At 38.2% G+C, this 18870-nt stretch overlaps 1 pseudogene; it reads right to left on the minus strand.

Moving 5' to 3' along the window:
• Window positions 1-14781: 14781 nt before the first annotated feature.
• On the minus strand, window positions 14782-15656 carry LOC145506569 (cyclin-dependent kinase 4 pseudogene; annotated as a pseudogene).
• Window positions 15657-18870: the final 3214 nt, after the last annotated feature.

Genomic DNA, 18870 nt, shown 5'->3' on the forward strand with positions numbered 1-18870 from the left:
CATGAAGCACAGAAAAACCTCTGCAGCAACAGAAACGGGAATAATCCCTTTGATCAGTTTTCCAGTTAACTGCTGCACAACAGACTGCTCCAAAACTAAGTGTTTAACTTTTAGTTTCTACATTAAATCTCATGATTGTATGAGCCAGGAATTCAGGGAGAGCTCAGCTGGGCAATTCTACTACACCATACGGTGTCATATGGGGTTGTTCAGTAGTACTCGAGCAGGAGTTGTCTGGTCTGGAGGGTCTAAGGTATTTTCACTCTCATCTGGGTGTCTTCTGGAAAATGGCAGGAAGCTGGTCTCTGTTGGATTCCTCTTCCCCTCTCTGCAGTCTCAGGGCTTCTCCCTTTGGTCTCTCAAGCAGTGTACTTGAGCCTCTTGTAAGGCATCCCAGGACTCCAAGAGACCAACGGAGAAGTTGCCAGCCTCTCATAGAATATCCCAGAACTGGAGTAATGCCATTTCTGCTTTACTCTATTGGTCAAGGTGTTGACAGGCAGCCCAAAATCACAGGTGGAAGGGGAATTAGACTCTACCTCCTTGTGGGAAGAATGTCAAGGAATTTTAACCCACATGATAGGGGACAATTACTTGTGCTGTTACAATACCCAAGTAGCACTGATGGGCAGTATTTTCTGGAGGTGAGAACACAGACTCTACAGTTGAACTGCCTGGTTTCAAATCCAAGCCTTATGATTTCAGGTTTGTGACTTTGTAAGTTTTTAAAATATCAGATTTATTGAGATATAATTCATATGCAGTGAAATGTACTCACTTTAAGTGTGAATTTCTATAAATTTTGTCAAACTTATATACCTGTATAACCACCAATACTATCAAGATAAAGAGCATTTCCATCACCCTAAAATACTTCCTTGTACTACTTTTCAGCTAACCTGAAACCTCTAATCCAAGCAATCACTGATCTACTTTCTATCACTATAGATTAGATTTGTCTCTTCTAGAGTTTTATGTAAATGGAATCATTAGTATGTACTCTTGTATCTAACTTCTTTCACTTGGCATGGTTTTGAGATTCATGCATTTTTTTTTTTTTTTGCACATTTCGCTATTCCTTTTCATTTTCCAGATGTATTCCATTATATAGATATACCAGAATTTGTTCATTCATCTACTGATGGACTTATGAGTTATTTCCAATTTAGGCTATTGTGAAAATCCTGCTAGGAACTTTTGTATATAAGTATTTATATGTTTTTACTTCTCTTCAGCAAATTCCTGTGAGTGGGAATGCTGGGTGTCACTAAATATAGGCTTACCTTAAATTGTGAAGATGTTTTCGTAGTGATTTTTATCATACTGCACCCCATACCAATCTGAGAGCAGCAGTTGCTCAATAACCTTATCAACACTTAATATTGTCTTTAACCATTCAAATGCATATGTGTGTACCTCATTATTATTTTAACATGCACTTCCCTATAAGCACTGATGCTGAGGATCTTTTTATATGCCATTAACACTTTAATCTTCTGTAAAGAGTCTATTCAAGTTTTTTGGACATGTTTTTTAATTCTTTCCATGCTTCAGTCTGCTCACCAGAAAAATAATTGAAAAAAAAAGAAAATGAGATAATTATACATACTACATGGCATCTTTATAAAGATTAAATAAACTAATATATGTAAAAGCAGCTAAACAAATCCTGGAATGTACTATATTAGTTTATTACTGTAGCTATAACAAATTACCAGAAACTTAAACACATAAACAATAAAATTTATTATCTTACAGTTCTGCAGGACAAGTATTTGACACAGGTCTCACTGGGTTAAAACTAAATTGCTGTTGAGGCTGTGTTCTTTTCTGGAGACTCTGGCTGGAGGGAATTTGTCTAGCTTCTGAGGGACATTCACATTTCTTGGCTTGTGGGCCCCCTTTCTCTATCTTCAAAGCCAAAAACAATGTATCTCTCTGTGTCTTTCTTTTGCAGTCAGATCTCTCTTTGACACCCTCCCCTTTTGTATCCTCCTCTTCCACTTTTAAGGAATCCTGTGATTACACTGGGCCGCCCAAATAACCTGAAATAATCTCCCTAGATGATTATATGATCATCAAACTTAATTCCATCTGCAATCTTAATTCTTCTCCATGTATCATAACATATTCACACCTTCCAGGGATTAGGACATGAGCATCTTTGAAGACCATTATTCTACCTACCATACATAGTTATAGAAAATTAGCCTTTCTTTGTATTATTATTAATAAGACTTGAGTTAAAGAGTTAAAGACTTGCAGAGTTAAAACACTTGCATTCAAATCCTGGTTCGTCACAGCCATGTGGTAGTGGGCAAGTTAATTTCCTTTTGCTTAGCTACAGAATTACTGACAATCACATGACCCACCTTTACATAATTTTTGTGAGGAACGCACAAGACAGGATAAGTAAAAGTGCTATATATCTCACCTGAAGTAAACACATCTGATTTCCAGTTTAAATGGTGAATTAAATGTATAAAGTTATCTTACCTCGTTAGAGAAACTCCACTAAAGTAAAAAAATAAAAATGTGAGCCAAAAAAAAAAAAAAGCCAGCCAATTGCTGGTAGATAGAGGATAAAGGAAGCAATGAAGTGGTGACTTAGGTTCTAGCAGAGGGAATGTCACTGAGAAAGACACTCCGTTGCCTGGCAGACCTCCAGGAAGGGGAAGGCTGAAAGGCACCAGGGTCTGGGGCAGGTGGGGACAAAGCCTAGCCTGGAATTAGAGACTGAGGGAAAACCTGATAAACTCCTGGCCCCGCTCTGGCCTGGGAGCAGCCAGGTGACCACAGGAGGCCAGTAGTTCATTATTTGGAGAACCTGAACCACAAAAGTTGTGCAGGGGAGGGCAAAGGAAATAATTCATGGTGGAACACTAGAGGCTCAGCAAGTAGATACATTACCCCACTCCTTCCACATACAGGGATATAAACCAGGTTGGAGTTGAAAGAATTTTTCTCAGCGGAAACCAAGGGTTCCCAGAGAAAAGACTTTAACAGATGAATTTCCCTAGTAAAAGTTTCATGTGGCCTTTTACTCTGCAATGATATCAACTGCCAACCAACTTTTTAGTGCCTTACTCCTAAACGTGATTAATCAGTTCAGGATCACAGACACTTGAAGAAAGTCTTCAATATAAAGGACAGAGAAGAAAACAAATAAATAGGAAGAAAGAACTTGAATGAAAATGGCAAAGCAGGAAGCAGAATAGAATGTAAAATAATTACAGTGTACATTCTCAGAGAGAGAAGAATGATATTGGGTTGATTAGGAAGAACAGTGTACTGTAAAAACACAAAATCAGAGAATAAGAAAGAGCTCTTGGATATTAAACATATAATTTCTGAAAATAGAGCTAAAGACTCATCCACTATAGTTGGAAGTCGATAGATAATATCAAAATGTATAAACCAATAGGTGTAGTGCACAGTAAGCATGTTATTTGGAAATGTGTAGCAAATATCCAAATAATTAGTTACCCCAAGCCAAATAGTTTAAACTGGAAGGCTCTGGACTGAAGAACTAGAAGTTAGAAATCAGTGGGGCATGGATCTGGAAGCTTATTCCACTTTGATTTAAATTTTATTTAGTTCCCTTTGTCTCTGTGAAAAAAAAATAATGTAGTAAAATATATGTAACATAAAACTAATCATTAGAGACATTAGGTATGTTCACAAGGTTGTGCAACCCTCATCACTATTTCAGTCTCTGAATATTTTCTTTGATCCAAAGGAAATCTTCTGCCTATTAAAAAGTCACCCCATCTCCTCTCCTTCCATTGCCTGGCAACCATTGATCTGCTTTCTGTCTTCATGAATTTGCTGATTCTGGATATTTCCTATAAATGGAATCGAATAATATATGGCCTTTGGAAAGTGTCTTCCTTCACTTAGCACGTTTTTAAGGTCCACCCACCCTGTGGCAAGTCCTAGTATTTCAGTTCTTCCTGTGACTGAATAATATTCCATTGGTGAATAGACCACATTTTGTTTTCCCACTCATCAGTTGATGGACATTTGACTTGTTTCTACCTTTTAGCTGTTGTGACTAGCTCTGCTATAAACATTTGTGTGGAGTTTTTGTTGACTACCTGTTTTCAGTTGTTTGGGGTGTGTACCCAGGAGTACAATTCCTGGGTCATGGGCAACCCTATTTTTAACAATGCAAACCCACCAAACTGTTTTCCACAGTGGTTACACCATTTTATATTCCAAGCAGCAGTGTGCAAATGTTCCAGCGTCTCCACATTCTCATCCACACTTGTCCATTTGTCTTCTGAAGAAACTAAAAATTTGTGGAGCTCTCAATAGTACTGAAAACTATGTACAGGTAACACTGTGATAGATCAACAGTATTAAAATAAAACCACAGGTGATATCATTAATAATAGACACAAGGATTAGAGGAAAGTTTGGGGACTGCTAGAGCCTTACCAGGTATATTAATTTCCTTGCTGCTGTAATGAACTGCTACAAACTTAATGGCTTCACCCAACAGAAATTTGTTCTCTGGAGGTCAGAGTACAAAATGGGTCCTACCTTGCTAAAATCAAAATGTTGATAAGGCTGCATTCCTCTCTGGAGGCTCCAGGGAGAATCTGCTTTCTTGTCTTTACTTCCTCTCTCCTTAGGCTTCTAGAGATTGTCAGCATTCCTAGACTCTTCTCCGTATTCAAAACTAGCAGGGTAGCAGTTTCTCTCCTCTCTGACCCTCTCCATTTTTACATCTCCTTCCTCTGACTCTGATCCTCCTGATTCTCTCCTATAAGGACGCTGTGATTACACTGGGCTCACGTGGGTCATCCAAGAGCATTTCCCCATCCCCAAATGCTAAACTTAATCCCAGCTGCAAAACCGTTTTGCCATGTAAGTTAAGGTGTTCACAGGTTCTGGGGGTTGGGATGTGGATGTTTTTAGAAGGCTATTATTCAGCCTGCCACACCAGGGAAACCATTGTAAACGAAAGTCTCACATGGAGAAGCAGTCAGAAAGGGCCTTGTCAAGCAGAAAGTGGGAAAGTGATCTGGAGAATTTCTAAACCTCCCAAGCCTTAGTTGTCTAAGCTAAGTTTAGTTTGGTAAAAGGATAAACATGTTATCTACTGTACATTTGTGCAGCTTTGAAAAATGTCAGTTTCTCTATCCAGAGCACTGGTTTTTTTTTTGAAAAAAAAACAACAAAAAACCAAAGTCTTTTTTTGGGGGGCTGCGCTGCATGGCATGCAAGATCTTAGTTCCCTGACCAGGGATGGAACCCCTGTCCCCTACATTGGAAGTCTGGAGTCAACCACCAGACCACCAGGGAAGTCCCCAGACCACCACTCTAGGAATTCCAGTGCCATCATTTTTAAATCAATAAGACCAGTATTCACAAGGGCACCATGAAAGGAGAATCAGGGTTCCCTAAGACTCCTGAGTAATGGCAAAGAACTAGATGATTTGGGATGCTGGAAGCCCTTTTGGAAACTTGTAGAAGACCTGTATTGTGTTTCCTTTGCTCAACTCTTTTTTTAAAAAAAAATTTATTTATTTATTTTAATTGGAGGCTAATTACTTTATAATATCATAGTGGTTTTTGCCATACATTGACATGAATCAGCCATGGGTGTACATGTATTCCTCATCCTGAACCCCTCTCCCACCTCCCTCTCCATCCCATCCCTCAGGGTCATCCCAGTGCACCAACCCTGAGCACCCTGTCTCATGCATCGAACCTGGACTGGCAATCTATTTCACATATGGTAGTATACATGTTTCAATGCTATTCTCTCAAATCATTCTACCCTTGCCTTCTCCCACAGAGTCCAAAAGTCTATTCTTTACATCTGTGTCTCTTTTGCTGTCTCGTATATAGGGTCATCGTTACCATCTTTCTAAATTCCATATATATGCGTTAATATACTGTATTGGTGTTTTTCTTTCCGACTTATTTCACTCTTTATAATAGGCTGCAGTTTCATCCACCTCGTTAGAACGGATTCAAATGCATTCTTTTTAATAGTTGAGCAATATTCTATTAAAGTGGTCTTAGACCTATTGACCTTTCTAGCCAGGAAAGCAAATGAAAAAAAGCAGATTTTATCAGGTGCCTGAGAATTCATTTCCGTAACTAACACCTCTAGAAGAATATCCCATCCTCTTACAATTTCTTTTCATCTCATTTATTTCTGTTAGAGAGTGTAATTCAGACTTGGCACATGGCTCCTTCTCAAGAAATCCTTAAAGAAAATAACACTCCTCCCACCCAATAATCTTATAAATGTGTGCTAATATTGTCATTAGAAGAATATTGTTTTAACATGTATAAACAGCAGAGATATGTCACAACAATCGGATCTTTTACTGACAAAGTTACCATATAATTTTGGCAAATAGATGATCTAGATAATATTGTAAAATGTGTAGTCAGGGTTTCAATGGCTGAAAAACTAATGTCTAATGAAGATTTGTTATTGAAGGAAAGGAGGAGCCCAGAGAGTGCACACAGAATTGCTAACAGGACAGTGTCAAAACAAGCATTCATGAGGGCTGATTGAGAATCTACAGAATGAAACAAGCAGACACAGGCTTTTGTGGGTGCCTGTGATTTAACAGCAATAGGGAAATTGGGTCTGGCGTAAGAGACAAAGACTGCTTCAGAAGGTAAAAATGAATAGTTCAAATCAGGAATTTAAAAATAATATTTCTGCCAAAGAACCCTTTGGTGATTTTTCAAAACAAGAAAAATGTAATGTGTTTGTATTCATGCCATCTGAGAAATTAAATCCCAATTCGTTTGTCTTCTATTTTCTGCCAAGTCATCAGTTTGCTTTTGTTTCCTTTTGGTAGAATGAACAAGTCTTCAAATGCTGTGAACTCCATCCTGATGTAAACTCCATTCTCAAACAAAAGAAACTCACTCACTCTTTGTCCTCCAATAACCTGACCCATCTATTTTTTACCTCTGAGCCCTGATAAGACTTCGACTCTTGATTTGAATTTTCTTCACCTTGTACATGTTCTAAGTAAACTCGGAGATGTCTGCATTTGGTTTGCTAGTCACAGTCCGATTCTGGTGACCCCGCTGAGCCTCACCTCAAATTTCCATTTGTTCATACATCAAATTGCTTCTAGGGGTATGACATTTTGGATGTGATTAGAAGGCCAAGTGAAAAATACTTAACAATGTCACATGACAAGGCCACTTGGACAAAAGGACTTTGGACGTGTGACTTCACACAATGGGAAATCATGAACTTTTTCTCACCCTTTAAGTGGCATCAAGCCAGAATAAACTTAGAAACTACCCTCTGGCATGGTTTTGGAAATCTTTTCAGTTCTGACATCTGGAGTTTTTATACTAAAATATAAATTAACATTGGGAATAATTCATTATTTTTCATGGATTAACACAAAATCTTGTAGAACACTATTCTCTTACACACTATAAATCTCATTTACTACTAACAATTTCTTTGTTTATGCAATATTTTGTCACATATGGGAATATATGTAAAAGATAAGAGCATACCAGAGTAATAAGAATGGAAAAAACAAGAGATCTAGATTTAAATTCATTGTTCATTTAAGTGAATATTGTTCTTTCAGAAAAAAGTCTTATTTTTTTTAAACTTAATCAAGTGTTTCTGAAACCCTCACTGTATGCTCTGAATTGTGTTGGCCTCATGGGGAATATGGGCACTGACAAGGCATAGAACCTACTTTCAAGGAGGTTGGTCTTGTAGAAAGAGGCAGCATAATAAAATTAAGAAAGAATGGAAACCTGCAATTTAATTTATGATGTCAGGTATTTTATGCACTTTATCTCTTACCTTCACAACAATCTTGCAAAGAAGATATTATCCTCCCCAATGTATTGGGTTGGCCAAAAGTTTGTTTGGGTTTTTCCATAGGATCTTCTGGAAAAACCTGCGCTTTTTGGCGAACCCAATATATGTAAGGAAACAGTGGTTCAGGAAGGTGAAGTAATTTGCCTGGGGTCACTTAGCCAGTAAATTGCCAAAGCAGGATTCACAGTCTGATGTTTCTAACTTTAGAGAAGCAAGTGATTTCCACTGTGTTCTACCACCTTATATTTCTAGTGTATTAATCTGTTTCCTAGAATAAGTCACTCAGTCATCCCATGCTTTAGTTTCTTAGACTATAAAATACAGAAGTTTCTTTCCTAGACTTTCATTCTATATCATCTTTAGACCAACCCATGAGGCACTGAAAGAGCAATCCCAGACAGACGTCTAGGTGGAGTTGCCAACCTCCACACTTAGGCCATCAGAGTGTCCTACGTTCAATGGGAGATACACTGATCGGAGCAGTTGGGCCCTGAAGAAAAGTAGGATTTGGGTGGGTACAGAGGATGCAGAGGGTTTTGCAGACTGAGAGAGTATCAGGGTAAAAGTAAGGACCAAGAGCCAAGAGGCATGTTGGCCTGTTTGCTAGATAGTGATGGGTTGGAGAGATTGGCATGTGAGGGGTCTATTGTGCAGTGTGTGTTGGGGAGGAGATTTGTTGGATCAAGATGAAGAAGGCCCTTGAATACTAGGTGTTGTTCTCCACTGGAAAGGCTCAGAGAACTGTTTCAAGACTTTGGCAAAAGTCTTTGCCACTTTGCCACTTTGCTACTACTTACTGCTTCAGATCTTGAACATGATAAGTCAGTTGGCTGAGGAGTCCAGATCCTATAATGGAAAAGAGAACTCAGATTCAGAAGTATTAATTATTTGCTAGGGCCTAGCAAGTAATAGGGCTCGCAAATTCATGGTAAATGAATGAATGATGTCTGAGAGGCAGGCAGATTTATTTAATTTTCCTGGAGGGTTAATCCAGAGTTACCTATATCACTTGGTTCTCTTAGGCAAACTCTCTGAGACCCCTACATGTGAGAGAGGGGCCTGGATGAGGCACTTTGTGTGACTGTGGATATCTTTCCTCTGGATTAAGTGACTGACCATTTAGAGGCTCAATCTGGGGCAGGCCTGATGACAGCCAGGCTCTAGCCAGCCTGGCCAAAGACCTGTAGGTGGACATAACTGCTCAGTAGCATAAAGTGCCGCTGTTTAAGAATGACAAGAACCATGGTTACCCAGTCAGAAAGCAGTGGAGGAGAACTAAATGTGGACCAGTTTGTTCTTTGGAATTACCACAATGAGAGGGAATGTTTGAGACTAGAAGCCACAAAGATTCAAAAGCAAAAACAAAATATTTATGTTGATGTAACTGAACAATGGTTATCTGAGGCAACATTGAAATACAACTGTGAAGTAAACAGATCAAATCCCTGACCTCATGGAGCCTCTTTTGTAGTGGAAAAAGACAGATAATAAATAAAAATGATTTTTCAAAATACAAGGTCAGTTATCTTAGCATATTATATCCTTTGCCAATGGTTTTGAAAGCCTCCTCTGTCATATATTAACTTTCCATGTATCTGTAGTTCTATAAACAATATAATCTATTCTGTTTCCTATTTCTATTTGCCTAGTTTTGCCTACATTCTTGATTACTATAGTTTTATTATTTTAAATTAATTTTTATGGAGTACAGTTGCTTTACAATGTTGTGTTAGTTTCTGCTGTGCAGCAAAGTGAGTCAGTTATATGTATACGTGTATCTGTTCTTTTTGAGATCTCCTTCCCATTTAGGTCACCACAGAGTGTTGAGTAGAGTTCCCTGTGCTGTATAGTAGATTCTCATTAGTTATCTGTATTATACATAGTAGTGTATATATGTCAATCCCGATCTCCCAATTCATTCCACTCCCCCTTCTCCCCATGGAATCCATATGTTTGTTCTCTACATCTGTGTCTCTATTTCTGCTTTGCAAATAAGTTCATCTGTACCATTTTTCTAGATTCCACATACGAGCGTTAATGCGTGGCATTTGTTTTTCTCTTTCTGACTTACTTCACTCTGTATGACATCTCTAGTTCCAGCCATATCTCTGCAAATGGCACTATTTCATTCCTTTTCATGGCTGAATAATATTTCATTATATATATAATATATGCATGTATGTATATGTACATATGTATATATATGTGTGTGTGTATATATATATACCTCATTCAGGTTTTTCTGTAACAACTCATGGAAAAACCTAAACCAATATTTTGGCCAACCCAAAATGTACCACATCTTCTTTATCCATTCCTCTGTTGTTGAAAATTTAGCCTGCTTCCACATCCTGGCTATTGTAAATAGTACTGCAATGAACATTGGGATGCATGTATCTTTCTGAATTATGGTTTTCTCCAGGTATATGTCCAGGAATGGGATTACTGGGTCATGTGGTAGCTCTACTTGTAGTTTTTTGAGGAACCTCCATGCTGTTCTCCACAGTGGCTGTAGCAACTTACACTCCCAGGAACAGTGTAAGAGGACTCCCCTTTCTCCATATCCTCTCCAGCATTTACTGACTGTAGGTTTTTTGCTGACGGCCATTCTGACCAATGTGAGGTCACCATACCTCACTGTAGTTTTGATTTGCATTTCTCTACAAATTAGCAATCTTTTCTTGCACTTGCTGGCCACTGTATCTTTAGAGTAAACTGTGATACATGATATAGCATGGCTCCTAAATTAGTTTTCTGTAAAAGTACCTTAGCTAGCTTTATTCCATATTCCCCAATATAAATTTTAGAATCAGTTTGTCACATCCCATGAAAACTCCCTATTGGCTTTTGATTGGACTTGCATTACATTTATAGATCAGTTTGGGAAGAAAAAAAAGTGATTCTTGTAAATTTCTCTGTTCTTATGTCTTTAATATCTTTCATTGTATTTTATAATATCCTTCCTAAAGCTCTTGCACACCTTTTTATTAGATTTAGTCTTTTAATTTGTATTGCTATCATTGATGATACTTACTTTAAAACTATATTCTCTAAAGGTTTATTACTGCTATACCATAGGAACGTAGTTTAATATTGACTTTTTTTATCTATCAACCAACTTTGCTGAAACCAAATGTTAATTTTGATACTTTTTGAGCAGATTCTCTCAAATTTTCTATGTAGATAACTTCACCATCTTACAGCAGTGGTTCACTTGGTGATTTTGTTCACAAGGGGACAGTTGGTCATGTTTGGAGACATTTTTGTTGGTCCCAACCAAGAGCATGATATTTTTGTAGTCATTTACTAAAAATTGTTTAGTGAACTGCTACTGTGTATTAGGCCCTATTTGAGAAGCTGTGTATTCAGAGGTAATCAAAACAAATATCTTCCTACCCACTGCAAAATTTAGAATTTGGTTTATACCTTGCAAATAGAAAATAGAACTCCTTTCAAAGTCTTTATGAAAATTCAGAAAGCGCAGAAAGTAATCATATAATAGAACAAAATAAAAACTGACAAAGTTCAAAAAGGCAAAATTTATATAACATATATTCTTTTAACACTATGCTATGAACACAGAAATCAATATAAAATATTTAAGCATTTAAAGAAACAAACAACTCCTTGCCAACTGGAGATCATTATCCTTAAATGATTTATGTATCTTTTAAAAAAGAATACAAATAAGTCAACCTAAGACTTAAGAAATTAGAAAAAGAATATAAAAGGAACCACAAGTATGACAGAAGTAGTTAACATAAAGGAGACATTAATTAGTTATAAAACAAAAAAATAGTGGAACTGACAAATTTTTAAAGTTCTTTATTTGAAAAACACTAGACAAAAAAAAAAAAAGAAAGAAAAACACTAGACATCACGGACTCTATGGGCATGAGTTTGAGCAAGCTCTGGAAGTTGGTGATGGACAGGGAAGCTTGGCGTGCTGCAGTCCATGGGGTCGCAAACAGTCGGACACAACTGAACGACTGAATTGAACTGAACTGAATTGAGTCAAAGGAAGGGAAAAGAGTAATTTTATGGTAGAGAAACTGACAAACACTACCTAAGCCAGGTGATCAAGGTCAACAGTAACAATGATGTCATGTTGATAATATATAACCGTGAATGATGTGATGAGAGTGGTACTTTATCTCTGTGGTCCTCGTCACTCAAACTCATCATCTCAGCCTACTCATAAGAAAAGCAGCAGTCAAATCCCAACTGAGGGGCATGCGAAGTACTATCAGAGCTGTATTCTTCAGACAGTGAAGGTCATCCAAAACATGGTCTGAGAAACTGTCACAGCCAAGAGGAGCTGAAGGAGACAGGACAACTAAATGTAATATGGGAAGCTGGATGCCCTCCTGGAACAGAAAGAGAGCACACAGTAAAAATTAAGGAAATCTGAAAAAAAAAGTATAGACTTTAGTTAATAATAAGGTGTCTTATAGGTTCATTAATTGTGACAAATGTACTATCCTAATGTAAGATAGTAACGATGGGGGAAACTGGATGGGGCATATGAAAATTCTATAGTATCTTTGCCACTTTTCTGTCATTCTAAAATTATGTTTGTGTCTTATTGTTGCTGTAACAAATTATCACAGATCTATTGGCTTAAAATAATGCAAACTTTAAAAGTTTTGGAGGTCAGAAGTCCAAAATGAGTCTTGTTGTTTAGTTGCTAGGTTGTGTCTGACTCTTTGTGACTCCATGGACTGTAGCCCACCAGGCTCCTCTGTCCATGGAATTCTCTGGGCAAGAATACTAGAGTGGGTTGCCATTTCCTTCTCCAGAGGATCTTCCCAACCTAGGGATCAAACCCATGTCTCCTGCATTGGCAGGTGACTTCTTTATCACTGATCCAGCAAGGAATCTTAGACAGGTGAAAATCAAGGAGGTGGCAGGGCTGGTTCCTTCTGGAGGCTCTAGAGGCAATTCCATTCCTTGTCTTTTCCAGATTCTAGAGACTGCCAGCATTCATTCACTTGTGGCCACATCACTTCAATCTCTCCTTATACTCTGCTACTCTAAGGGTTTCCCTGGTGGCACTAGTGGTAAAGAAACTGCCTGCCAATGCAGGGAACATAAGAGACGCGGGTTCAATCCCTGGGTTGGGAAGATCTCTGGAGGGGAGCACTGCAACCTGCTCCAGTATTCCTGCCTGGAGAATCCCATGTGCAGAGGAGCCTGGTGGGCTACAGTTTATAAGGTCGCAGAGTCAGACATGACTGAAGTGACTTAGCATGTATACATGCACACTACTCTAAAATTAAAAGCTTATTTTCAAAAAATAACAAACAAATATTTAGAAAATCTAGCTAGGACAAAAGGGAGCACACAGTTAAATACCAAAGACCAACAGGAACTATAATAAAAGATATAAAATATCTTTATATGGAGATTTTAAAATATAAGACAGTATCAGCCTCAGTCGCCTAATAGATAAGGCTTTGGCCTTCTAAAATATAAGAGAGTAGTACATATGACTATGAAAAAATATATTTCATTATCTAGAAGAAATACATGATTTCCTGGGGCAACAAGGTGTTATGGAAAAAAATATCAGAAAAAGACCCAGGCACAACTGGAAAATGTTGTCATAGAAGTCTTCAGGACAGGACGTTTTTATAACTACCATCATTTCTACTTATCCAGGGTTACTAAGTAATGGACAGAGCTGGAATTCAAACCAGCATTTGTCTGGCTTTAAACCCCATGTACTTTCACAGCATCATTTTGTTTTCTGTGCATATATGAATCAGTCTTTTCATTCTTTCAAGAAACAGATTTTTTCTATTCTATATAATCTATTCCAGAACATGGAAAGCTCCTTAACTCATTTTTAACTCTTCAAAACTATGCAGCGGAGCCTAGAGAGACAGGCTCCTCCCTCAAGCTGTGTAATCTTAGCCTCGGTTCCTTATCTGCAAAATATATGTAATGCTGTATTTCATTTGTAAACATTGTAAGAAGATACAGGAGAAAATGTAACATTTGAAACATGGTATGAGTGTACAAAATGATCACAACTGCTATTATTATTAATAATAAAATCTAACAAAGATAGGATAAGAAGAAAAAGACCCATATATTTCAAAACTTTAAATAATGTAATAGCCAATGGGACTAAAAATCTATTTGGAAAGAATAATCTACCACAACCAAGTAGAAGCTATCCATTTTTTTTTTTTAAATAATCTTATTTATTTATGGTCGTGCTGGGTCTTTGTTGCTGCGAGTACTTTTCTCTAGTTGAAGCAAGCAGGGGCTATTCTCAAGTTACCGTGTGCCGGCTTCTCATTGCGGTGGCTTCTCTTGGTGAAGAGCTCGTGCTCTAGAGTGCATAGTATTCAGTAGTTGTGGCTTCCAGGCTCTAATGCACAGGCTCAACAGTTGTGGCAATGGCTAGTTGCTCCAAGACATGTGGGAACTTCCCGGATCAGGGATTGAACTCATGTCTCCTGCATTGGCAGGCGGATTCTTGACCACTGAGCCACCAGAAAAGCCCCAGTTTGGTTTAATATCAGAAAATTTTTATGTTGTATCATATTGAGAGGTCAAATTAAAAAAAACACTCATAAGATCATTAGTTTTTGAAAGGTGTTAATAAAATATAACAATCATATCATTTTTGTTGTTTTTCCTGTATGAAAAAGGATCCCAATATCAAGGCATAGGGAAGAGGAGAACAAGGGATGTACCCCTTTGTGTAAGGACAGAGCGGGGCAGGAGAAGGATGAGTCTCAAAAGGAGGGGTGGGAGGGGAATGTCATTAAGGCAGCAAAATATTCTCTGTAAAAAGTTGGAGGAGGAGTCTCCACAGCCTCAGAGATGAAGACAGAGGTCACCTTCTCAGTGGGGGTCTCTCCACTCAAGTGTTCAAAGGAAGGGAAACGTCGTCGGTGTCTCTCCTGTTGGTTCTGTTGCAGCCACTTTGTTGTTCACTCGGGGTCACCTTCTGCCTTGTGTGGATAAGAGTGCTGTGAGGCTCGGAACGCAGAGAATCACTCGTGAGGGTTAAAAGTCAGCATTTCCAGCAGCAGCTGTGCTCCAGACTCCTCTGTCTCAGGTACCACTGGTCGGGGCCCTCAGGGGGGAAGAGGCTCCTGGAGATAGAGGCACGTTTTGGGGCCAGTCATATTCTGGGGGCCGTTCAACCAGGTCAAAGATTCTGCCTATCTGGTCAGCTTCAGAGTGTCTCTGCGAAGATACAGCCAACGTGCCACACGTCTACAGGCATTGCATAGGTAGACTGCAAAAGAACCTTTGGAGTTCACGGTACCAGAGTGTTAACAACCACAGGTACAGTGCTGTCTGGCAGCTGTAGATTCTTGCCAGGCCAAAGTCAGCCAGCTTGACTGTCCCGCCACTTGTCACCTGAGTGTTCTCTGGCTTCAGTTCTCGGTGAACGATACCGTTGGCAGGAAGGAAATCCAGGCCTCTTAGATACCAGCCCCTCAGATCCTTGATGGTCTCCTCTGGCAAACCTGGTGGGGGTGCCTTGTCCAGATACGTCCTTAGGTCTTGGTTCACACGCTCACACACCAGGGTCACTTTGGCCACCTAGTCATTTTAGGCGGTGGCACTAACGTCCATCAGCCGGACAACACTGGGATGCTCAAGAGCCTCCAGACATGGCAGGAAGTCCACCTTACCAACTGTGTGGATGGGCAGGCCTCCTCCAGCACTCCTCCACTGGGGACTCTTACGCTCTTGCGGGCCACAAAATGGCCACTGTGGGGATCACGGGCCTTGTACACTGTCCCATAGGCCCCGACACCAGTTCAGCCATTGGCTCATATGGAGGGGTAGCCATTCTCAAACCAGAGGAGACTCTTGCGGGTCTCTGGAGGTCGGGAGCTACTCAAGTGGCAGGTTATCCGGACCCTGGAGCAGGTTCCTGCAGCACCATACATTTCAGGTCTGTCCTGGGCCGCTGGACGGTACCAGCCCAGCCACAGAGCGAGGCCACAGGCTAGAGCGGCCCCCTTTAACCACCCCCTCACTGTGTGACCAGCTGCCCTACAATCATTTCTAATGAGAAAAATCTTTTTGTTATCTATATAAGAATAATTCCTTAACACATTAAGGAATATTTTCATATTGACAGCTCATTTAATTTATTAGGAAAATACAAATGGAGACATTTCCATTAACATCAGGAACAAACCGAGAATGTCTGTTCTCCTCCCTACAGTTAATTATTATTTTGTAAGTTTTGTTTGCAGCAAAGAACAAAAATAAGAAGTGTGATTACCAGAAAAAGAAAACAAAGTTATCATTGTTTGCAGATGATATCATCATATATCTAGAAAACCCTAGAGAACCAGCTAAAAAATAATTATAAGCAAGTTTGGCAAGGTGAATAAATATAAGTGTCAGTGGATTTCAAACACACCAGGCACAATCAGAAAGTATAATGAGGAACGAAACTCTTTCACAATAGTAACAGGAATATAAAACACCTAGAAATACAAGCTTAATAAAAAATATGTCAGACCTTTGTGAAAAATGCCATAGAATTATACCAAGAAACATAAAATAAGGCTTAAATAAATAGGAAGCCATGCAGTGTGTCTGTGTGGACTATTATAAATATATCAGTTTTATCCATATTAATTTTAAGGTTTAATGTAACCCAACACATTCTCAATGGGATTTTTTCTTCAGTAGTTTTTCTGGAGGAATAGGTATGTAAGAATTTGTTGCTGTTGTTGTTTAGTATCTCAGTCATGACTGACTCTGCCTCCCCACAGACTGTAGCATGCCAGGCTTCCCTGTCCTTCACCATCACCTGGAGTTTGCTCAAACTCAAGTGCATTGAATTGGTGATGCTATCCAGCCATCTTGTCCTCTGTCTTCCCCTTCTCTTCCTGCCTTCAATCTTTCCCAGCAACAGGGTCTTTTCCAAAGAGTCAGCTCATCACATCAGGCGGCCAAAGTATTGGAACGTCAGCTTCAGCATCACATAAGAATAGCAAAAGAAAATTTGCAAAGGAAAGTTAATGAGGAAGGGTGAACTTGTTCTACCAGGTAGAAGATATATTGCCGAACTACAGTAGTGGTGCTTGCATAAGTATGGATCAATAAAAGAGATAAGCCCTCAAAAAAGAAAGCACCCTTTGATGTACAATGGCTTGAGATGCTATAAAAGTGACATCAGAACAAAGTAAGGGACAGATTACTCAATAAATGACATGTGGAAGACATTAGACGACGTCCTTACCTTATCCCATATGTCACACATAGTAATCAATTCTAGAGATGGCTGTATAAAACAATGTATATAGTAAATCAAACAACACAAATATTAGAAGCAAATAAAAATGACTCACAGGAGAAGAAATCTTTCAGCAAGAGCAATAGAATTGGTGACATAAAGTCTTAAACACTGTATATTAAAACTATCATTTCTTAAACAAAAAAGAAAATACCATGGGACACATTGAAATGACAATGCTGGAAAAACATTTACCACTGATGATAGGCAAAGAGGTAACATTTTTTTCTAAGAGTTTTTATAAATCTGCAAAATACAAACACATCTATAGAAAAAAAACTGGGTGAAAAGACACAGGTAAGAGAAATTATAGATGTTCAACAAAGATGGGGGAAAGTTCAACTTTCCTGATAATGCACAAATCTAAATATCATTTTATTTTATTAAAAAATTTTATTGGAGTGTAGTTGATTTATAATGTATCAGTTTCAGGTCTACAGCAAAGTGGATCAATTATACATATATACATATCCATTTTTTTCTAGATTCTTTTCCCATATAAGAAATTACAGAGTATTGGGTTAAGTTCCCTGTGCTGTATGGTAGGTTTTTATTGTTATCTATCTTATTAAACATCATTTTAAACCTTTGCCAATTCAGGGTGAGAGATGGTCAGGTGATGGATGCTGTTAAGTAACCTGGAAGGAATGTTTAGTATTATCATCTTCCTGGGAGGTATTTGGCTATGTATTTCAGAAGCCTAAAAACCTCTGGTCATTTGACCCAGGGATTCTTCTAGAATTCTGTCATTAGAAATGAGAAAGAGATGCGGACAACACTTTTTGCACAGGGATGCTCTTTACTTTCTATTCATGGTATAAAAAACTGGAACAAAGTTAAATGAAAAATTGTATTGGAATGGTGGATTATTGTACATTGAGGGTTCTGAAAAATTCTGACTTTTGAAGAACTTTAATGATATACAAATGTTCACAACATAATTTTAAAATAAAAGTGTGGAATTCAAAAGTGCATCCTCGAGAACTTAGCTCTAGGATTTAGGGTAGGGTATTTCAACCGGAATCTTTATTTGCATTTTTAATACTTCCTTTTTTCTATAATAAAATGCATCACTTCCATAATAAAAGAATAGTGTATGTGGGTCTATGTATTTAAGGTACAAAATATGTAGTCATTCAATATGCTTTTTAAGACATTAATCACACTTTGGAAATTAGAAGTGGATTTTTTGATATTTCCACAAGTTTTTTTCTTCTATTTTGAAACATATACTCTTATGTCTCTTTCCAAACTCATTCCGCTTTCTCCAAGAAACACAGTCATATATGCAGTTCTTTACACTTATCTCTACTCCCCATTTTTTTCTTTAAGAAAGAGAGGAATATATTTAAGTTTGGCTTTGATTTCTACAAGTTTGTTAGAAGAGTGTAAGATTTCACTTTGCTAAAAATGAAAAGATGTTAGTGATAGAACCATGCTTTGTTGCCTAGGTAGCAGAACTGCTAACAACTCTATCAGATAGAAGATTTCTAAATAAACCTGTGCCTAAATTAAAGTGATATTTCCCAATGGTTAAAGAGTTAAAAGGATGTGGGGAAAACTGAAGAGAAGAATCAGGTGTTAACTTGGGATGAAGAGGAAGTCCTGAATAGATACTCACATGAACAGTTCACATCGTACAGAAATCAGATAATCAGATAATCCTCATTAGAGCATCTTGTAAACATATTATGTTGATTTTTGTTAATTTCTCTAACACAGAGAAAAAACTGAAAGATTTTGGAAAATA

Source organism: Giraffa tippelskirchi, chromosome 5 (assembly GCF_054371585.1).
Source record: "Giraffa tippelskirchi isolate mGirTip1 chromosome 5, T2T-mGirTip1v1.2.pri, whole genome shotgun sequence".
Classification (NCBI taxonomy): Eukaryota; Metazoa; Chordata; class Mammalia; order Artiodactyla; family Giraffidae; genus Giraffa; species Giraffa tippelskirchi.